This window comes from Eurosta solidaginis, chromosome 1 (assembly GCF_040869045.1).
Source record: "Eurosta solidaginis isolate ZX-2024a chromosome 1, ASM4086904v1, whole genome shotgun sequence".
Lineage (NCBI taxonomy): Eukaryota > Metazoa > Arthropoda > Insecta > Diptera > Tephritidae > Eurosta > Eurosta solidaginis.
Genome location: NC_090319.1, coordinates 11,276,352 through 11,300,816, shown reverse-complemented (window position 1 = coordinate 11,300,816; position 24,465 = coordinate 11,276,352). Strand labels below are relative to the sequence as shown.

At 35.9% G+C, this 24,465-nt stretch overlaps 1 protein-coding gene across 7 annotated transcripts in view; it reads right to left on the bottom strand.

The window, feature by feature from the left end:
* Window positions 1–24,433, bottom strand: part of Fbxl7 (F-box and leucine-rich repeat protein 7) — a 59,246-nt gene extending 34,813 nt beyond the window's left edge. Inside the window, exons 1-3 of one of the 7 annotated variants that reach the window (XM_067779803.1) lie at window positions 23,749–24,433; window positions 23,521–23,653; window positions 10,497–10,722 (exon numbers count right to left, since the gene is read on the bottom strand). The gene's annotated coding sequence lies outside the window, so the exon portion shown is untranslated. Of the gene's footprint in view, window positions 1–10,496; window positions 10,723–23,520 lie in introns of all 7 variants that reach the window. The other 6 variants (XM_067779822.1, XM_067779832.1, XM_067779838.1 and 3 more) reach the window with 6 other exon arrangements.
* Between the last annotated feature and the right edge of the window lie 32 nt (window positions 24,434–24,465).

Sequence of the window (24,465 nt, the reverse complement as noted above, 5' to 3'; positions counted from 1 at the left end):
TTTCAAAAAGGTTTTCAAAAATTTTCAAGAGTCTCAATAGCAGTCCAACCATAAAATTTTAACATTCTAGGTGAATTATTTACTTTGGCTGGGTGCGAGTTCGCCTAAATTTTAGGTACCTAAACTAATATTCCACTGGGACTTTCCAGCACTGCAATAATTTAGGAAAAAGCTGTCAAAACTGTGCGAGTTGATTTGAAAACCTAAATTGTTTATTTGTGCAAAAAAATAATAAAAATACGGGAAATTTGATATTTTTGAAGCGTTTTCACGCTTAAAAAAACAGAGGTCAATTAGGGTTCGCGGTGAGTACCTATCCCAAGATAGCAGTACAAGAAAATGCAGTGGCTCCATTTGATAAAGCTTTTTTCGGACATAGTGGAGCACGTGCACAATGACCTTTTCCACAATCTCGAATTCAATGCTGTGATGTTGGTACGCCTCCAATAACTTATTTAGGCCAATAAGTGCACTTGGCCAAATATGATAAGATTGCGGTCCGTATTTGAGAAGAATCCAATTCTTGTGTCGACAACATCAGCTTGAACAAAATTGAGCTCACCATCACGTACAACCGATCGGAACTTAATCGCAGCAGGGATCATCGCTCTATGATTTGTGATTTACTTAAATTGAATGGACAAGAGCAATTTATTTGCATATACAATATTGAAAGATCAATATTTTTGTTTTTGAAATTTGACATTTGAATTTAGGTTGAAAAGTATGCTCAAAAAATTCTAAATTTTTATTTTGCATTGCCTTTTACCGACCGTTTCCAGTGATTTAGGTTTTTTCTCTATTTAGGTAGAAATTTAGGTCAACTCGCAAACAGCCTTAATACACGTAGAATGTTGAAATTTGATGTTAGGTTATCATCCGATTACGCTCATTTTAAATATCGATGAGAGATGAGTGCCAAAGAATCCATGTACCAAACTTCTATAAGATATCTCAATATTTACTAAAATTATCATGTGCACAGACAGACAGACGAACGGACATGGCTAAATCAATTCCTTCCTTCATCCTGAGCATTTTGATATATGGAAGTCTATTTTATCTCGATTCGTTTATGCCGCAACGATCAACCGTTATGTTACCAAAGTTAATATACTCCGTGTGCAAAGCGCGCATAAAAAGTAGGAGTGGCTTTCAGGCGATTTCACACAGAGAAAACAATTGTACCTACCAACCAAATGTTCATGCCAAATTTCGTTCGGATTGTGCGATTTTTGTTCGACTTATGGAATGAAAAGTATTTTGGAAAGAATAAAAAAAAAGGGGCGGGTCAGGCCCATTTTAAAAATTTGTTTAAGTTTAGTTCTTAGCTCAACCATACCACTACTGAGGTAGAATATCAGCCAAATGCAGTTAAATACCATAGAGTTATTGCAAATTTTGTTAAGGTTAGACCTTTAGAAAAAGTGGGCGTTGTCTTTAAACGATTTTGTTTATCTTCACTCAGTCTATGTATATAATTTGGCAAGGATAGTCTTTCTGCCAAATTTCAATGTAATATCTTTAACGGCTTTTGATTTACGGCTTGTCAAACTTCTAAATTTTCTTCTTCTAAATGTGGGTAATGGCGGCCGTCGTGGTGTGATGGTAGCGTGCTCCGCCTACCACATCGAAAATCCTGGGTTCATGCTCCGGGCAAAGCAACATCAAAATTTTAAAAACAAGTTTTTTAAATTAGAAGAACATTTTTCTAAGCGGGGTCGCCGCTCGGCAGTATTTGGCAAGCGCTACGAGTGTATTTCTGCCATGATGCCGTTCGGAGTCGGCATAAATCAAGTAGCGCCCGTTCCGCCAATTTGTAGGAAAAATTAAAAAGGAGCACGACGAAAACTGGAAGAGAGGCTCGGCCTAAAAGCTCTTCGGAGGTTATCGCGCCTTAGATTTTTATTTTTAATTGTGAGTAATGCCACGCCCATATTACAAAATTTTTTGGATTTTATGTTTTGCGTCATAAAACAAATCCACTTAAAAAATTTCATTAGCTTAGCGGTATTCGTTTTTGATTTATCTAATTTTTTCCATTTTTGTAAATTTTCGATATTGAAAAAGTGGGCGTGATTATTGTCCAATTTCGCTTATTTACAATACTAATCTATTCTGAGTCCAGATAAGCTCGTATTTGGTGAAGATATCTAAATATTTGCTCAAGTTATCGTGTTAACGGTGGATAGACGGACAGACATGGCTTAATCAAATATTTTTTCGATACTAATGATTTTGATACATACATATATGGAGGTCTATATTGTAGCATGAATACTTGTATATACATGTACTGTGTTACACTTTTTGGGTTTATATTTAAAGCAGAAAGCTTTGTTTCAAATAATCAATAATGAAGATAACTTTTTCCAAAATATTTTTATGTTTATGTTTATGTAAAATATTTAAATGTATGTAATTACGTATATTTTCAATTTATAAAATATTTATGTTTTGTATGAATGTTTTCGAAAGGGCATACACTTGTTGAACTCGTTACATATTTTTGAAAGGGAAATAAGTGTACGTGACTCGTTGAAAAAAATATGTAAACGAGTTGTACTTTTGAATTTGAAAAAATGAAAACTGAAAAAATGAGAATAAAATTTACTATTGAATTGAACGGTCGTAGTTTAAATTATATCGGCATCCTATGTGCAAAGCACGCTGAGTATAATAATTTAAATTCTATAACGTACAAAGCGTATAAACATCAATAGCAAATAGTAATTAGATGCTTGGTTAGCTACCGTTTTGTTAAAAGATTTGCTATGACAATAAAAAAATAAATTTTTATTTCCTCTTTGCTGTAAGTTAAAGTGAGATTGTATATTTATGCAAATATATGTATATATGTACACAACATGATATTGCTATGATATTTCTTTAATAGAAAAGTAAAGATAATAGCAGAACGCGTTTGTGTCTTAAGTCTTTTGTTTGAAACTGAATTTATACAGCATTCATAATGATTTTCTTTTGTTAATATATTTTGCTAATATCATAAATATTATTATTATTGAACATATTGTTATTGAGAAAAAAATACAAAATTTACACAGGGCGTTGGTAACCATCGTGTATAAAAGGAATAGAAACAAAAATCGCAATACTTAGAGACAATTTACAATGCATGCAGTGGGACATTTATATGGCTGAGTGTACAGAGCAGATGCAGATACCTTAACACCAGTATGAAGTATGCATATTGGAGATTTCAAGTTCAACACTTAGCTCCTGCAAAGTTAGCAGATGAAGAAGTGAAATTCAGGATCATGACCTTTTTACCAACGCCGTGTGTAAATTTTGTAGTTTTTCTCTATTATGAACAAAAACAACAATTATATAAAGCAATATGAGCTTGTCCCGCTAATTAATTTTTAATTAAGTACACATAGTTCAAAAATAAAGTTATTGTTTGCGACGATCCCAAAAGTAAAATAGTTAGTTTTAATCTTTATCAGAATATTAGGGGCGTATTTCATCCACTATAATCCCTTTTGGGTACAGCTGATATTTGTCAGTTTGAAATTTATGTAGCCATTTCATATAATCATAGGAAAAACGGCAACGAATTGAGTAAAATAAAGTATGATTTTAATGCAAATGAAACGAATTATGTAAGAAAAATGCAGAGACTTATATCGTACCAAAAATACGCGGAACATATCGCAAACCTAGATCAAAACAGCGATCAACTCAAAAAATCACAATGTTTAGGGAATATGTTTTATTAGTACCAAGCCCTCTCTCGGTGAGTAGTGGAAGTAATATTGAATAGAGTATACAGATCAGTAGGTATTGAACTAGAGAGCCCGATGCATAGCTTCAAAAGTTGAGGTTTTTGACTTAGTTCACTATTAACACTAAAGTGTGATATGCTCCTTTATCGTAGAATTTTTTATTTTAATTTTCCTACAGTGCAACAAAACCCGCAGGGGTACGCAGAGGATCTGTCAGATTATCCCAGAGGACTTGTCGAACTGTACCCACAAGGGTATGAAGGAGAATAGAAAAAGGTCCTGCAAAGAAGTACAATTGGTCTCTCCATTGGACATAATGCTATGCTATGTTATGTTATTATATATTATGGTCTGTTATGTTATTTTATATTATATTATGCAATGTTATGTTGCTTTGAGCTATATAATGCAATGCACTGTTATGTTACGTTAAATAATGCCGTGCTATGCTATTTTGTGTACAGCTGCAGATATCATATTATATTGTAACGAATATTAGCAACACTAAGGGGTACTGTCATCTCTAAGCGATGCTAAGGAGTGACTTGCATGCACATCCATAAATCAATCATTATGTATCTACATAAGCGAATCAATAATTATGTCTAAACATATGTAAGTACACGCAGGGAGAAGCAACGCACAAACACATGCATATATCTTATTTGAGGTGCTCAAAAGAGAGGGCTATAATTTGTGCAAGTATTATTCACGCGCATATGAGAAGCAATAAACATAGTTGTGGCTGGTGATTTTGTAGCTGATAACTAACTAGTAAGTTCTGGAATGGAAAAGCCTAGAAGTATGCAACGAGGAAATCAGGCAGTATAAAAAGGTGACAGTAGAGGCGCGAGAGTTTAGTTTCATTGAAGCTATCAGTCAGTTTTGATGAAGCACGCAATCTGTCGGGCAATAGTATAGTTATTTATTGTGAAGTACTTTAATAAAGCCCATTTTGCATTATTAAATATTGGAGTTATTTACTCAACAGTTTAGTGCAAATAAGAGGATTTGCAAGTAAATTCGTTAAAATTGGTGTCAGAAGTGGGATTGTTGAATAAATTCCAGAGGACACAAGGACATGGCAAAGTTCAGTGAATTGAAGATCCAGCAACTAAAGAAGGAGTTGGAGAGCCGTGGATTGAATACAACCGGCATTAAACTCGAACTTCAGGAACGGCTACGAGAGGCAATGGAAGCAGAAGGAATTAACGTGGAAGAGTATGTCTTTCATCTTGATGTCGACGAGACAACAAAAATTGAAGAGAAAAATGAAACATCGCAGACAGTTACCAGCACAGACTTGAACATGATTTAGCTGCAATATCTGCACAAACATCGACGGTAGCATCAATGTCGTCGCAAATGTCATCTGAACTGGAAGAACAGAAGACATATATGTCATCCCAACTAGAATCCCAGGAGAACCGTATAACATCTAAGATGGAAACTCAACTTGAAGATCAGAAGACATATATGACATCTCAGTTGGATGAGCAGTTGAAAGCACAAGAAACGCGTATTTCAGAAATGTCGACACAGATTACATCCAAGATGGAAGCACAAGAGGAGCGCTTATCATTGCAGGTGGCAAAAATGTCTTCGCAATTAGAAGCACAGAATACAAGAATTGTACAGCTCGAGGACAGAATGGATGCCAGGATAGAAGCTTTGAGAGGTCGTACATAGGAGTTGCAAATAAATCGCTCATCAGTTTCAGCGAGTAATCCAAAGGTAAAGCATCATCTTTTGACAGTTCTGTTCCTTTTCAGGTCTTTAAGCTACGGTTTGAGAAGAACGCAGAGTGAACAACTGGAATGCTGAAGATAAAGTTGCTGCACTGTGCATGGCATTGAAAGGGCCTGCAGCTGAGATTTTACAAACCATTCCAGAGGGCGAACGGAACTGTTATAAAGCATTGATGGATGCTCTAGAGAGACGAAACGGAACTGAGCATAGGAGACAGATATACCAAATGGAGTTACTGAACCGCTGCCAGAAGCCGGGTGAGACATTGCAAGAGTTTGCGTCGGATGTTGTTAGCGAATGCGGACGCACCCGTGGAATACACTGAAAGGGTAAAGATTGAGAGCTTTATAAATGGCATACGGGACGTCGAAACAAAGCGAGCTACATACGCAAACCCAAAGCCAACATTCGCAGAAACGGTATCACATGCTCTGATTCAGGAAACAGCGTCGCTTCTGTGTAAGCCAGCTTTCAAAGCACGCCGTGCGGAAGTAGAAAGGCCAGAGTGGGTAGGCAAAATATTGGAGGCGCTGAAAGGATCGCAAAAGCGGAGTGAAAAAGTTATAAAATGCTTCAAATGCGGGAAGCTCGGTCACATTGTACGTCACTGCGATCTTAATCCTAGTGGTTTCAACAGCATGGGTGGTCTTAATAACAAAGCTGGAGGGGATGAGCAAGAGCGAGTAAGATGTAGAGATCGAGAGCTAGCTCCAGCTATTGAATGTCCTGTGATATCTATGTCACAAATTGATAGAAAATCGAGGAGTCTTACCATCAGAAGGAATGTGGATGGCAAAGAACGTGTACTGACTGTAGATACGGGCGCATCTCATTTCTTAATTCGATCTGACTTGGTCAACAGGAGAGTAAAAACGTTACCTGGAGCAAGGTTGCGTACTGTCACTGGCGAGTATAACCAAGTCCAGTGAGAAGTGGTATGTGAAGTCTTGATTGGAAAGGTCACAGTTGTACACAAATTCATTGTGGCGGAGTTCGTTGACGAAGTCATATTGGGAGTGGACGTCTTGGTTGACCATGACATTAAGACCGATATGCAGAGAAGGGTGATGCTTTTCAAGAACCAGGATATACCACTTAACTTCAGTTTGCAGAAATGATTCAGTAGTAATCGAGTACTGGTGGAAAAAACTCGACAAAGACCACGAAAGTCAAAAGCAAAGGTTGATAGATCGAATGGGCCAAATAAAGCAAAATCAAAAGTACCTGCGAGAGAAACACTGGCATTGACAAAACTTAATGGACGCACAAAAACGAAGAAACGAATTTCGCAGAAAGAATGCGAGGGTAGTTTCAAACCGGAGGCACTAATGTTGTGAAACGTGGGAACGATACTGATTATGCGAAGCCAATCCGTCAAGCGCAAGCTCTGCGAAGTAGTTCATTGGCCAAACAACAGAGTGTGAGGGAACGGCCCAGGGTAATGAGTAGTAAGATCAAACACTAGCATGACAAGAACTTTAATTCGGAAGGTTTCTTGGAGGGAGATTTGGTACCGCTATATAACCCTCACCGGCGAAAGCGTGTTCATCCAAATCCCGGTGCAGTTGGGAAGGCCCGAAGAGAGTTGTGAAGAGGATCAGTGATGTCATCTAACGCATACAAGCAAATGGAAAACCACGAAATAGAAGGGTGGTTCATTTGGAGAGGCTAGCAGCGGTTTATATCGAGAGATTTGTCTGATCGGGACGATCAGACTTAGGTGGAGAGCAGTGTAACGAATATTAGCAACACTAAGGGGTACTGTCATCTCTAAGCGATGCTAAGCAATGACTTGCATGCACATCTATAAATCAATCATTATGTATCTACATAAACGAATCAATAATTATGTCTACACATATGTACATAAGTACACGCATGGAGAAGCAACGCACAAACACATGCATATATCTTATCTGAGGTGCTCACAAGAGAGGGCAATAATTTGGGCAAGTATTACTCACGCGAATATGAGAAGCGATAAACATAGTTTTGGCTGGTGATTTTGTAGCTGATAACTAACTAGTAAGTTCTGGAATGGAAAAGCCTCGAAGTATGCAACGAGGAAATCAGACAGTATAAAAAGGCGACAGTAGAGGCGCGAGAGTTACAATATCTATGTTATGTTAGGGTATTTTAGCCATGATTCGTAGAGTTAATTTATGTAAAGCTATAGAAATCGGTCTAGGAAATTGTCTATGTATGTAGCGCAAACTGTACAGACAAGCGGATACCACAAAATATCTATTAAAAAACTTCAGAGTTATCTGACGTGATAGATTTTCAAAATGATAAATATTTTTATTTTTTCTTATAAATCCTCATACTAAATATGTATGTACGAATGTATGTACCTAAGTAGGATTAGCCCCACTATTTAAGTTTTTTGCATAAGTACTTTTGTTTGCTATTTGTCACTTGGTATGATCAAATGGCACGATATTTTTATTAAATTGTCATGAATATGACATCAACTTTGGTGCTCATTGTTAACTGCTGGATGCTTGGTTCATTGGCTTCCCAGCTACCCGACTGCCTGCTGCGTTGTCTCTTTGTTTATTTGATTTGCCAGTTTTGGGTTGGTTTTTATTGTGTTGTATTGACATTGTCAACGCCGGCCATTTATTTTTCTTTTTTGTATTGCCTTTGCTAATTTCTAATTTAAATTTTGTTGCATTGCCTCAAATCCGTAGCTTAAAAGTGAGTTCATGCCTCAGTTATGCGCAGATTTCAATTTAAATTTTTTTCTCACCAAACTGCGTGTGTGCAAATTTTAGTTTCAGTCTAGAGAATGCGGTTCCACACCCACGCCGAAATTGATATTTTATTCGTTTCATATAATTGTGATCGCTAAATTCATTGCAAAAGAATTGCTACCACTTGCGTTATGCGATATTTAGATAACTTTATTTGCGATGAAACAAGAGTTAGAAATACAATTTTGTTATTGCGGGCTACAAGGCGAACGGTTTGACTAATTCTAGAGAAATTTTCAGAAAATAAAGAATTTCAGTTTTGACAATGCTACCGCTGCATCCTAATATATCGGGTCGAGTGGTCGTTTGAATTGGTCCATGCCATGCCCCAGGAACCAGGTTCCAGTTACTACAAAATAGTTCATAGCGATCGGAAGCAAGACTACGGTCATCGGATCGCTTTTGAGCTCAATACCGCAATTTATTTTGTATTTGAAGTAATTTATCAATTCCTCAACTGCCAGAGCTCGGAACAGCTTTTCGAGCACGTATCAAAAAAAGTTTCGCCAAATAAATGCCTAAAATGAGTTCCGAATCCCTTTCACTATAGAGCATTTTGAACATAGCATTGGGAACAATTATTGGCTCACAGCAATCTGTCTTGCCAAAAGAAAGTTGAAGCCTACCAGCTTCCAGACTTTACGTACATCTGGGGAAGCCTGATCCTGTCAATGGCAATTCTGCGCAGTATAAGACTAATAAAGTTTTTTCAGCCCTTTTTGCACTTTGGATTTCCGGGATAGCTTCCTTTCCAGAATCATTCAGAGCATTAATAAATAAAAAAATTTAATGAAATTTATTAGAGCAGGGTTTAAAGACAGTTCCAGTGACACTGGTCATAATGTCCGGCTAATCCTTCCAAATGTTACACAGGGTGCTAGGAGCTTTTTTCTGACCAGGACGGCCAAGCTTAATGCGCAGGCAATCACTAGCCAACCACGAGACATACGAGAGCTCTGTTCAACAGTAGCTTGTGAATAAATCAATCAGTGCATCCTCAAATCGTAAAACAACCCTAAATCGTTCAATACCCCTAGTTCTATACCTTACATTTGACGACTAAAGATGTAACGAAGCTAAATTAATAGTTGGAATTTGTAAATTAAATTATATAACGATAAGTTAATAAGAATATCACGCGAAGATTTCGTTCTGCTAACTGGCGCCACACCAAGGGAATTTAAGTCATTTTCCCCTTGGTTCTTCAAGCGAAGTGGGAGCCGCCCTCTTATTCTTCTGCCATAGGCGGTTTCCGATAAAAATACTTTCTTAGCTGGAGCATCATCATTCATTCGCATCACATGGCCTAACCAGCGTACCCGTTGTGTTTTAATTCGCTAGACTATGCTGATGTCTGCGTAAAGCTCGTACAGCTCATCATTAAATCTTTTTCGGTACTCGCCTTCGTCACCACGTAGGGGTACGTAAATTTTTCGACAACTTTTCTCTCGAACACTCCCAGATCTGCTTCATATGATGTTGTCATGTTCCATATTGCAGCACATTATAGCAGGACGGGTACGACAAATGAATTGTAGGTCATGATTTCATCTGCCGAGAAAGGACTTTAGTTTTCAATTGCCCACTTATACATTCAGAGCTAACGCTGTTGTTTGTGTTAACCAATAAAAGAAACTCTTTTGCTATTTCGAAATTATGACTGCCAACAGTAGCGTGGTTACCAAGGCGCAACGCGCTGACTCTTTGCTCGATGACAGAAATTCATTTTGCTCTCGTCCAACATCAAGCCCATCTTTTCCGCTTTGTTTTCCAGTTTGCAGTGAACAAAACTATTTATGTATTAGTGGATATGAACATAGTTAGTTTTTTCTTTTTTGTATTAAAAATAAAGTAAAGCGCGATAACCCCCGAAGAAATTTCTGGCCGAGCTTCTCTTCAAATTTGCGTCGTGCTCCTTTAATTTGTCTTCCAAATTGGCGGAACGAGACGTACCTGTTTAATGTCCACTCCGAACTGCATCTACAGGGCAGATGATTTTTCACTGCGAAGCTTTTCAAGGTCGAAATATACTTGGAGTGCTTGCCAAATCATTGACGGGGTACGTACCATCTTAGAAAAACTTTTTTCTTATAGAAAATACAGGATTTTCGGCCACGGGGGGCGCCGTTTTGTGGTGGTGGTTTTGGTTAAGTTATTTGCTAGTTCAAATATTCTTCGAAAATTTGCTACATAACTAATTTTTAAAAGTCCTGTATATAATATATTACGAGTTACAATGTCTTACCTGATCTACATACTGTATAAAAGGAGGCTAAATCAAATTATAGTTGTTGACGCTGTGCTTCTTCCTACTGATACAGCTATTTAGCGAGTTACTTTAAAATTTCTCGAAACTGAGCTTTTACAGCACTATTTTTACTCGAACCACTTTTTCCGTGCGCTGACTTTTCAATTTTATCGATATAACTTTTTCTAGGCAAAATACCACTGCACTCCTAAATTGGATAGATCTGAAAGAAAAATATGATAAAACTGATTGATAATTGTTGTGTAGTTGGTCTTTCAAAAAAAAAAAAAAAAAAAAAAAAAAATAAAAATAAATAAAAAGAGGTAATATGTAATGTATATATGTTATAAGTAAATGAAAGTCCTCAATTTCGGAAAAAAGTAATTTCGGGCACTAGTGAACCTATTGGGTGGCAACTTTCTTTAAAAAAATCTTACAATCAGCTTTACAAAGATAGCTACTTAAAATAAAAGTTAGTAAAATTGTTTGCACTACGCAAATCATGACTACGAACGAGTAAGAATTCAATACTGAAGCGGCAAGTAGTGTGATTGTGTGAGTCGTAAATCAAATTCCCTTCGTTTTTTCAGTTTTTTGTGCACCTTAAGAGGTTTGTGCCAATTTTTAAAAAATCCATATTGTTTTTGCTGCATAAATACAATTTTGCATTTTTTATGTTTTTACCTTTATTTTTTTTTCAATACTTTATTTTTGATTTTCATTGATTTTATATTGACAATAAAACTTGAAATACCAAACAAACCAGACTAGATTTTGAGCCGCATTAGGCATTCAATTAGCAATAATGGTAAAATTAAGAATTTTGATTCTGTATGGAAGAGTGAGTTCAATAAAGGCATTAATTAAACCTCTGTTTAAAATTGGTTTAAGCCATGGCGAAAAAAATAAGTTGATCTTGGTGTCGGGTTGAAATGAATTCGCTTTTGTACTATCCAAAAATTTGATTCGCAATGTTAGATGTCTTTGCTTCGGTCTGTTTTTCACATGCCAATTTATATTTTTGTTTTGTCTTCGTGCCTTTCATCGTTTTCGTAAATTTTCAGCGGATTGATTTCCTAAAAGTCAATTTAACACGTAAAAAATTTTAATTTTGTAAAACAATATACCGCTAAGTTTATTTATTGAAGTGAATAGTTTTGATGGTTATCAAAAAAAAAAAAATCAACATGAAAAAAGTAGAGCTAAAAGCGCGAGATTCGATGAGAATGTGGGGTAGAAAAAGTTAACGATTAATAAAATAAGAAAAACTAAAAGTAAGGAACCGAACAGCAGCATTCTATTTATGACTAGCAACAGAAAAGCAACAGCAAAGCAAAATGCAATATAACTGGCAGCGACAACATTCCAATAAGTTGCTGCCGCTGTTGACGCCGCCAACCAGTAAAATACCAATGATACGCGTACACACAAAAATGAGAAAAAAGGCAATTAAAAGCGTACGTAAAAGTCCAAAAGAATTCCACTTCACTTCTTTACGAGTGCTTAGTGGAGACAAACAGTTACAGGTACACATACATAGTATGTATGTATATGCAGGCGATTTGTAATGGTTGGCAATGGAGTTGCATGTGTATGAGACATTTATATATTTATAGTTTTTTATAGTTTTTTTTTTGTAATTTTTGCTAGGCGAATGTCAAGCAAAGAAGAGATGTCGACATTACAAGAAAATAATGGTAGGCAAAATTTTTTTTAATTAAGCGTTATATTGGAATTAGTTTCCTCAGTAAAACAACTGGTAAAACAGTCTAGTCCTGTCTCTAGAGCTTAATACTATTTTATGCAGAACTTTACTATAAAAAACATAAATTAAGAATCCGATTGCCATGTATAAAGCTTAACTCCAATGCAACAACAATTATATGTTTTATTATAAAAATAATATTTTAGTAATTACTTTTGGGTTTTATTTTCGCTTGGAAAAAAATTAATATTTTTTAGTTTTTTATTTTGCACTTGACAAACTAACAAGAAAAAAAAACACGGAAATAATAAAAAAAAAGTCTTAAATTAAAAACAAACAACGAAAATAATATAAACAATAATAACAATATAAAAATAAACTAAAATAAAAAACCAAAAAATCAGTAAAACAAAGGCAAAATAAAAATTAAAAATAACAAAGGCAAAATAAAAAAAAAAAAATAAAAAAATATTGCAATAATAACACTGAATCACAAATTCCAATTTTTTTTCTGCACCAGAGACGCCATTATGAAATTTCTATGTAAAATCACCCCCTATTTCGAAAATCAAGGTTATTTTTAATTCTATGGTAACGTTTTTGAGATATTTACGAATAACGGTTAAAAAAATAAAAAATAAAAATTGGGTCCACTTAATCATATATATCTCAAGAACGAATTGAGCAATTCATATATCAGTTAGTTAGCCAATATTAACACATATGTACCAGTAGGGTACTTAAGTATTAAATGGGAATATTTACATGAATGCTTATAACTTTTGTATTAGTCCATCGATTTTGTTGAATGAAAGCTTAATTTTTTGCAATAAAACGGAGTTTAGAGGGAAAAATACTAATCTGCAAAAAAGTAAAAAGTTTTCGAGATCCTTCCACGCAAAGTACAAATTTTTTTATATTTTTACAAAAAAATGCAAAAAATCCGTAATGATTGTACGTTATCTTTGAATTTGAAGGCCCAGCAAAAAGTGTTGTATACGCAGTTTATAGAAAATTTTTTTACCTTTTAAAAGGTTCAACCCGTTTTGGAATTGCTCAATTCGTTTTTGAGATATATATGATTAAGTGGACCCAATTTTTATTTTTTTTTAAACCGTTATTCGTAAATATCTCAAAAACATTACCATAGTATTAAAAATAACCTTCATTTTCGAAATCAGTGGGTGATTTTACATAGGAGTTTTATAATGACGTCTCTGGTGCATTTCGGCTGTAAACCAGTGTAATCACAGAAAACTTATAATTTTAAAAAATTGAAAAACTAAGAATAGCCAAAAAAACTTGAAAGTAAGCAGTTTAACAAAATCAAAAAAGCTAAAAATATAAATAAAAAATTAGACAAAAAAAAAAAAAATTAAAAACCAAACTGAACAAAACATAAAAAGGAACACTTAACCAAAAAATATAAATAAGAACAACAACAGTTTAAAATGATCAGAAAATACAAAAAATGCATACTTTCTGCTTTTTCCTGATTATTTTTAATATTATTAAGATAAATACAGGGATTTAAAAAGTTTAAAAACAAAAATGCATAAAAATTGGCAGTATTTATTGCTATTAATAAAATTATAAAATAAAAAAAAAGAAATAAAAAAAATTTAAATAAAAAAATAGAAATAAATAAGACGAAATAAATAACTATGAAATTAGAAAAAAATTTAGAAAGTAATAAAAAAACTACAATAATGTAAAAAAAAAAAATGATCAAAAGATCACATTAAGATAAAAACCATAACAGCACAAGTTAAAAAAAAATTTGTAAAAAACTTAAAAAATTAAATTAAAAAAAAAAAAACAAAAATTAAAACAAGCTGAAAACAAAAATTTAAAAAGCATAAAAGTACAAAACAGAAATATTTAAAAAATATTTGAATTACCAAAAATTATCAAAAAGCAACAAAAAATAACATACCAATTTAAAGAAAAAAAGAAAAGAATTGGTCTGTTTCTATAAAATGTATTTGTTTAAATTAGGGAGCGCTACTATCGAATTTTTTTCTTTCGTTTCGACTGTTGCACACATTTCCGTAAACGAAAAATACGTTCCAAGCGGTTGTGGTTGTGGTTGAGCCATTTTGGGGTTGATCCAAAAGTCGTCAAAGTTACGTAGTAAATTGTTATAATAAAAACAAGAACGACAAAAAAGGAACCACGATCACAAAAAAAAAATAACTGCTATACTAAAACAATGACAACAACGAAAGTAACAAAATATAATATACGCATATGTATAATAGCAAAACTCTATGCAAGAACAACAATAACAATAACTGTTTGTATCAATTAGGATATATGTAAGAAGGCATAAAATGTTCAAATTTCCAATTAGAAATTAGCGGTGACCAAATTTTCTGGCGTGTTGCTGTGTAGGGTGAAACATAATTGAATAACTAAAACTACACAAATGAGTAAACAGAAGTAGAGCTACCCTGCAAAAAATGCGATTAGTCTAGCATGGATCCGGGATGAGGCGCAATGGAGTATGCCATTAATTACAGTTTTGATCTCTTTGTATGCATTAAACTGTTCCATTTTGTTTTAGCATGTCCTATGAAGAGATTAATTGTACGCCAAATGGGTACGTAAGATTGGACCAATTTCCTTTGTAGCAATATGGAAACGAATGAAGACTAACCCCTTTTCATATCAAAAAGTGTTAGTTTTCATAATTGTACATTTTAAATGCAATAATAATAAGTAAAAAATTATTTAGTTGCCAACTCATTCCAAAAGATATGGATCGACGATAATAGAACATATGGTTCTAGTCATTTAGGTTCGGTATAGGGCTCCGCATTTTCCTCAAATATTTTTTTATTTTACTCGTTTTGTTGTTTTTTTTTTAAGGTTTCTTAGAACGCGGCAGAGGATATAAATTATGCCCGAATGTATACAAAAGAGATCAATCGGCGACCACTCTTTTTAGGGATTGGTCGCATGATTTTTGCAAGGTATTTATTGACCAAAAAATATGCACAAACGTTAATTTTCAAATGTGCAATATTCGGCGAATAAGGTAGGTAAAGCAGAAGCAACATACAATTTATTTTTATAGAAGTAACTATGAGTGTGGATTTCATTCTTGTTCTATTATTGATATTGGCTACAGATTTGCTTTTTCATCATTGCTTCAAAAGCAACAAAATTTGAAAGAAAAATAAACGAACAGCAAAACAATAAAAAAAAAGAAATAAACATAAGGCGCGATAACCTCTGAAGAGATCTAAGGCCGAGCTTCTCTTCCAATTTGCGTCGTGCTCCTCTTGATTTTCCTTACAAATTGGCCGGACAGGACCTAAATATCTTATGCTGACTCCGAACGGCATCTGCAAGGCAGATGAGTTTTCACTGAGAGCTTTTCATGGCAGAAATACACTCGGAGCGCTTGCCAAACACTGCCGAGGGGCGACCAATAAAGAAGAATGAATAAGGTGAAGTTGAACCGGCCGAACAATAAAGACCTCACTTAGACTGAATGTATCCATATTGTTACCAGCATTTGTTAGACGACCAAACGGAAGAACCCCAATCAGGTACCAGGACTTATGTTATAGAATAAGTCCGCCCACTTGGCGAATACTAGAAGTTTTTTAGTACCTAGCTTAATTACTGCCTCGAGATCTGGCAACTCTGCGGTCCCCAATAACTGGATCCCTGACCTGGCGAGCGCAGGACACGAACACAGAATGTGCTCAACCATTTCTTCCTGCAGCTCGCATTTCCTACATCTGCTGTTACTGATGAGGCTTAACTAATAAGCATGTGACTCTAGAAAGCAGTGCCCAGTTAGTATGCCTATCGTGAGCCTTAAGAGGTCCATTTTCAAAGTGTTGCTATGAGCCGGCATGAGCGAAGTTTTTCCAGTGCCTCCTTGTACTCCAGAGCACTTCTTAATGAAGCACAGTGTAAGATTATTGCCTTAATCGCCGCCTGACTATCAATATTTGCATATATTGTGGCGACGGCAGCTTAAGCACGCTTTCCCCACAGTTTCTTCTGCTTTCTTCACGGCTCTAATTTCCGCCTGAAAGACGCTGCAACAATCTGGTAACCTGTAGCATCTAGTTATTTCTGGATCGACACAGTCAACTTTCGTACCCGGCTTAATTTTGGCCCCAAGATCACTTTCGAAACTAAGGCACGGGACCATATGTTTCGTTTGCCCGATATTTGACGGCTGCTACACTGCTATAGACATAAAATCCAATAAATTTCACTGACACGAAAATAAGAAATTTAATAAAAATGGAGCGATTATAAGCTTAACGGGACGAAAGCAAAATAAAGTACAAAAATGAGAACGAAACGAAAGTATTGCAGAAAAGTGAACGCAGTATATACGAAACAAGATTGTAACAAAATTTAAATATAAATGAAATGGAAATAAAATTGAATCGGCACTAAACCGAAAGAATACCTTACCACATAGTGGCGGAACGAAACTAAAACAAAAGTAAAGCGAAATGGAATACGGAATGAAACAGCAACGCAAGAGGAATGTTAGGTTAGGTTGAACTGGCCGGTCCCTGAGGACCTCACATAGACTGATTGAGTCCGTAGTGTTACCAGAAGTTTGTTTTAACAACCAAACTGAAAACCCCTATCAAAAACCAGGACCTATGTTATAAAATAACTCCGTTCTCTTGGCAAATACTAAAAGCTTCCTAGGACGTAACCCACTTGCTGCTTCTAGATCTGACAGCTGTATCACTTCTAATAACTGAATTCTTAGCCTGGTAAGTACATGGCATGAGCACAAAACGTGCGCGATCGTTTCGTCCTCCAGGCCGCACTTCCTACATCTGCTATCACTGACCAAGCCTAATTTAAAGGCATGTGACGCCAGAAGGTAGCGTTCAGGCAGAATACCCGTCATGAGTTTACAGTCCCCTTTTTTTTAATGATAGAAGCAACTTTGTTAGTCTAAGGTTGTAAGACCTACACATAATCTTCGACACTTTACAGCCCCGCGCTTGAACCAACGCCTTTCCCGCTTGGTCGATCATGTGCACCTCTCGCCTTCGCTTAATCTCGCCCAGTCTAATTGGGACGTCTATGGAGCTAGCTTCAAGGGATGCGCTCTTTTTAGCTAGTTCATCCGCTTTTTCATTCCCACATATTCCCATATGCCCTGGGACCCAATATAGATGTATGCTTCTCCCTGTCCCGATTCTCTTCAGAGACTATTTGCACTCTAACTCGCATTTAGATGCTGTGCTATGCGAGATTATTGCTTTAATTGCTGCTTGACTGTCTATATAAAAGTTAACACGGTTGCAGCTTAAGCTATTCTCTTCCAGGTGTATACTGCTTTTGTTACGGTATACCGCAGACCATACTCCTTCCACTACTTTGGAACCATCTGTGTACACATGTATCGCCTCGTCCGCCATTTGCGCACGCTTGTGCCAACCGTCCACCTCTATTGTGGCCTTAAGATCTCCCTCGAAGCGCAGATAATGAATCAGGTAGTAAGTTCGTCTTGTGTTTGATGACGCTATACTACTATGGCCATATGGCCGGCGCTCAAGCTGCCCCGAGGCACCGAGCCTGGTTGCAGTTATTAATGCTATGTTCTTTGCTACCAGGTCTACAGGCGGAATGTGCAGAATGGCATACAGTGCAGCCGTCGGGGTTCTTTTTAGGACTCCCGCAATGCTAAGCATCGATTGTCTGCATACGCCCTCTAATTTTTTGAGGTATGTTGTTTTTTGTGTGGCTTTCCACCAAACAAGAACTCCATAGTATTGAATAGGGCTTAAAATCGCTGTAAAAATCCAAAGAGAAGAGAGAGCGATAAGCCACATGTACACCCCAGCATTCTTTTACATGCATAAAGTGCCGTTGAAGCCTTCTTCACCCTCCCCTCCAAGTTGAGCTTCCATGAGAGCTTACTGTCTAGGATGATTCCTAGGTATTTTGTGCAAGGTTTCTCCTGTAAGGTCACCCCTCCTAATTAAGGTCTGGTCCAATTTGGGCCTTGTACCTCTTTTTAAACAAGACCATATCCGTCTTCTCCGCATTGACTTTCAACCCGACACTAGATGGCTTGGTATGAATATCCCGAAGCACCCGATCCATCAAAGAACTAATCCTTGGAAGGCACTTTCCACTTATGACAATTGAAATGTCATCTGCGTAAGCCTTAAGTTTTACGGGTCCCTCATCGAATCGCCTGAGCAGTTGGTTGATGACCAGCGCCCATAGCAGAGGTGATAGCACCCCTCCCTGCGGCGTGCCTCTGTCAACTGTTTTCGTGGCCTCGTACAATCCCCATTGTGATATAATCTTCCTGCAATTTAACATGCAGCCGATCCATCTGGTTAAGCCTGGATGTACTTTAATGTAATTAAGACCATCCATAGTCGCCCATTTAGAAACATTATTGAAAGCCCCGGCAGTGTCCAAGAAGACTCCAAGAACATATTGCTTATATTCCAGGGATTTCTCTATGCTTATTACCACCCTATGCAATGCGGTGTCTACCAACTTGCCTTTAGTGTGTGCATGCTGTGTTGTGGAGAGCAGCTTTTCATCCACGTTGGACTTTATGTACACATCTATCAGCCTCTCAAAGGTTTTGAGCAGAAATGATGTTAAGCTAATGGGTCTATAATCTTTGGCATACACGTGACCGATCTTTCCCGCCTTTGGTAGGAAAGCTACACGAACAGTTCTCCAAGAGCGTGGTACATGATTCAACCTTATGCGCCCATCCAATATTATTTTAAGCCATTCCACGACCGCCCTACTTGAAACTTGTAGCATGGCCGGGAGTATACCATCTGGGCCCTGCGCTTTAAACTTAGAAAACGTCTTCACTGCCCATTCGATCTTGATATCGGTCACCAAGCCTGGTACTGCCCGCTCCGTGATCGAAGTTTGAGTGACGTCTGCTGGCTCTTCTAAACCGTCTCACGATGGGAAAGCACCTCAAGGGGTTCCTCACTATTACGTGACCATTCCCCGTTATCTTTCTTTATTAGTCCCTGGACTATATTTCCCCTTGCTATGACTTTTTTCAACCGTGCTGTTTCGCTGGAGCACTCTATGTCCGTATGGAAAGTTTTCCATGAGGTTCTCTTCGCCCTGGAAATTTTACGCTTGTAATGCAAGAGGAAAATAAAAGAAAAAGAAAAATGTCAAGTATGGTGTAGAAAAATTATTTGCAGCCTTCTGTAGCGGGAATGAGAAGGTAAACTCCAAATTTATTGTTTTTAAAGGGATTCGAATTTTTTAAAAATATTTTTTAATGCACCGTGATACGCTCTAGTCCACATATCTTTTCCCTCTTAATGCTTTTTTTATCTCAGAACAGTATTACTTCAATGTTAACAACTGGGTATATATTAATTTTACACACGAACTTAGACCTTTGCTTCACTTCTTATCATTCAATGCACGTTTTTCCTTAGAGATGGTTATTTTTTGTTTTTTGTTTGTTTTTTTTTGCTAGGAAGCAGTCACTGTTAGATTTGCAAATCGAATTGCTTTTCCCTATTAGGTTATCGTCTTAAGCTATAAATAATAGGGGAATTTTATTGCAGCAATCAACGTTTTATCGTCAGGTACATACAACAAACTATTCACTACAAATCGCCCAACAAATGGACGAACAACAGTAAGTGCTAAAACAATCACAAATCACCGCAAGTACACAAACAAACACGAGTAAAAAAACATTTCAAATTTCAACTTTGACTTTTACAAGCGTTGGCGGATAATTTACAACCAACAACATGGCCGCACTTACAAAAAACTTCATACAATACAAATTTATAAAACATAAACACATTTTTAATATATTCACAGTGTTGTTGTTTTATACTGTTGTTTGGTTGAATGAATTTATTTCAGTAAACTAAGCAGTGCTATAATATATCATCGAATTAGTGGCTGCTTGAATTATTTTTTGAAGCATAAAGTGGCGATAGTTTTCTAGCGCTGTATGCATGAGTGAAAAATTTTGAATTTCAAATAAAGTCGAACATAACATATTGCTGCTTATGCGTATGTTAGCAATATAAAATTTATGAAACTTAATATAAGCTGCGATATTTTTATACTCGGCGCGCTTTGCAACAGAGTATGTTAACTTTGATTGGATAACGGTTGGTTGTACAGGTATAAAGGAATCGAGATAGATATAGGCTATAGATAGATATGTCAAAATCGTCAGTATCGAAAAAAAAACAAGATTACAAAAAAATTTTATTAACACGATAACTTGAGCAATACGGGTTTTATCTGGAACCAAAATCGGTTAAAGACCACGCCCACTTTTGCTTAAGGTTTAACCTTAAAAAAGTTTGCAATAACTTTATAGTATTTAACTAAATTTGACTGCCACTACTGACGTGGTAGCGGTGCGCTTTGCACACAGAGTACATTAACTTTGGTAACATAACGGTTGATCGTTGCGGCATAAATGAATCGAGATAAATATAGACTTCCATATATCTAAATGCTCAGCATGAAAAAAGGAATTGATGCACACAATGACTTGAGTAAATATTGAGATATCTTTTGAAGTTTGGTACATGTATTTCTTGGCATTTATCTCTCATTGCTATTTGAAGTGAGCGAAATCGGATGATAACCACGCCCACTTTTTATACATTTAGTATGTTGGAAAACACAAAGAACCTGATTATTAAGTAAATAATACACCAAGAATGTTGAAATTTGATGGTTGAACTGATATTGAGACTCTTGATAAAATTTGAAAAACTTGTTGAATATGGGCGTGGCACCGTCGACCTGTGATAAAATCAAGTTTACAAATATTATTAATCATATCTCAAAAGCCGTTAAACCTATCATAACAAAATTCGACAGAGAGGTTGCCTTTATCGTAAAGAATGCTTCGAAGAAAAATTACAGAAATCGCCTAAGAACCACGCCCCCTTTTATATAAAAGATTTTTAAAAGGGCCGTGGATGAATGAAATAAGCGATATATATATATATATAACTGATTCCCAAGCTGCCGCAATTTTTGTAGCGGCCACATGGTGAAGTCGATTCCTACCTGATGAAGTTTTTCACTGGGCACGGCTCCTTCCGGAAATTAATAAAAATAAATAAAATAAATGCAAGGCGCGATAACCTCCGAAGAGATCTAAGGCCGAGCTTCTCTTCCAATTTGCGTCGTGCTCCTCTTGATTTTCCCTACAAATTGGCCGGACGGGACCTACATGCTTTTATGCCGACTCCGAACGGCATCTGCAAGGCAGATGAGTTTTCACTGAGAGCTTTTCATGGCATAAATACAACCGGAGCGCTTGCCAAACACGGCCGAGGGGCGACCCCGCTTAGAAAAATTTTCTTCTAATTGAAAAACCTTATTTCTAAAATTTTTGATGTTGCTTTGCCCGGGGTTTGAACCCAGAGCATCCGGTATGGTAGGCGGAGCACGCTACCATCACACCACAGTGGCCGCCGGAAATATCTCTACATAATGAGTAAGGTTGAAGATCCGAGCTGTCTGTATTGTGGACTCAGATGACGCATGCAACGATCATAAGGAGGCGATCATAACACACCGCAACGGAGCAGGGTGAAGGTAACACAGGGCGATATATCCCCTAGTAACATGCATAAAGTTTTTTAAAACTGTTATTTTGCGACCAAAACATGTTTCGGGAATGGTAAATCACTCATCTTATCTGTTAGAATTGACATATTTTAAACTTGATATTATATTATTGTTAGGGATTTAAAATAAATGATGTTCCTCAAAATTAAAACCAGAAAAATCATTATACGTTCCTATAGTATATTTTTTCGGTTATGCTGAGACTGTTTCCAGAATCATTTTGAAATCATTGCTGGACTGTTCGGGGAAAATTTCGAGACGTTTTTGTGGTAATATTGGAATCAGTCCGGAACTATTATGAGATGATTTCGGGATTATTTTGGATTTTTCCGGAATTGGTTTAGATATTACTTGAAGATAATTTTGAAACGAGTTAGAAACCATTTCGGGATAATTTCGCAAATCTTCCGGGATTATATCGACACTACTTTGAGACTGTTATGAGATTGTTTAATATCATTTCGGAGGCTTTTCGAGATGATTTCGGGTAAGTGGCTGCTTGTTATTGATTTATTGGTAAATTATCGACGCGTTATCGGTTTATTCATTTCGATTTGTTATGGAGAAGTTATCTTATCGAAAAAAATATCGACGTATTATTGAAACAATATCAATTTATTATCGAAAAAAATCGATAACTTCACGATAAAAATGTATATTATTTCGATAACAAATCGATGTTTATAACTTTTGGTTACCAAATCTAAATCGATAATTTTTCTATAACAAAATGAAATTTTTCAATAATAATTTGAAATTTTTTCGATAACAAATCAATTTAGCAAATCGATACGATATCGATAACGAGTAAGGAAATAATCACATTCGGTTCTAAAAAAAAATACCGAAATGATTCCCAAATAGTGCTACAATGACTCCGAAACTATACTGAAACAGTACCAAAACAAGCCTGAATTGAATGACCACGAAACCGTTCCAAAATGCCTCAGACTTGGAATAAAATGGATTCAAATTGATTAAAAATAGTTCCGGAATAAATTATCAGTTTATTTAAGGGCATACCTTGAAAAGTTTAGGCTCGTCAGCATTATAGGGCAGCTGTCTGCATGGCAAACAATGTTTACTTCATCTGGTAGGGACAGAAATTTCGATGTATAAAAATTTAACAGACGTAGGGCTTAAATCGTCTGTATAATTTTTTTTGTATGAAAATGGGAACAGGTGCGAAAAAGCGCGCGACTAACAATGTATATGTCATTGAAGGAATAATTAGTTCCCTTTTGCTAGATTAGACATCCAGTACGCATGATTCAATAGACTTTTTCACCATATTGTGGTTCCATCACAACCCTTTCGAAGGTCCCAGACTGGATATTGTTAAACGATGTCTACGAAGGTAAACTATTTCGTTCGAGGAACTACTCTAGAACATTCTATTTTATGTGACACAACACAAAAATAAAAAAAACTTTTTTGAAAAATTCCTCCATTGCTCTATTGGTGATAGCTTCTACACAGAAGCCATAAAAATGCAGCAGGCTTGAGTTGTTTGATATTTTACACTGCTGATACAGAAGCGCGCTATGTATTTCTATTGATTTGAAACACTGATATAAAGAAATTAATTATTTTTTTTTTTTAAATCTGTTGCATGAGATATTTTATAAAACTAATAAAATAAAATTTTAAAAAACTTAAAAATTAATCGAAAAATGCAAAGATACATTTATGTACCTTTATTTACTCATATATATATCAGCGTAAATGGTGTCAATACATTTTAACACGTAACTGGTTTTCTTAGGCTATATTTTCTATAAAAATGCAACTTTCGTAAATTTTTGTGTAGCGATATGCACTTTTTTATCTTGAAATATATTGAAAGGAAAAATTTGTTAGTATACATTTCAAGTTAGGACTTTAAAATTCACTTCACAAATTATATATCTTGTTGTAGCACACCTTGTGTTTTTGTTGTTGTAATTGTGTGGTTACAACAACTTTGTTCTCATTTGAATATTTTCTCCACGCAGTCGCCGCAGTAGACCAAAGTAAAATATGCGCAAACACAATAACTGGAAAAAAAAATAACATACACATTCACAGCTTAATATTTATAATCCACAATCACACACATACATACGCACTACATTGCATACATGCATAACAATCACTTCACATTATTGACTTCGTGCGATCGTGCGATGTATTTGCTGTTATTCGTTTTGTTGCTACTTCCATCGCAGTCTATGCTTTTATCTTTGGTTCTCCTCTATACATTATTCTTCCATTGCCTTTGGCACTTACGTACATAATTTTTTCTCTTTTACTTTTTGTACTACTACTTTTTCTTTATTGTTGCAAGCTAATTCATATTTCGTGCATTTTTTAAGTATTACCACTTACATTTGCTTAAAATATTTTGTTTATTCTTGTTGTAGTGTATAATTATTTTGATTTTTGCATTTTAAACATCATTTTTTTTTACGAATTTACAGCGCAACACGCAATCACTTCGTAGCAAAATATTTTTCCACTTTTTTTTGCAGGTTGTATTCACACACACATACACATACTCGTTACACTATTGTTAACAAATTTGTAAACCATTGTTTCTTGTCGCACCAGGTTCGGACCGCTCAACAACTACGCGCTCACACACAGGTAAAACGAAACTGT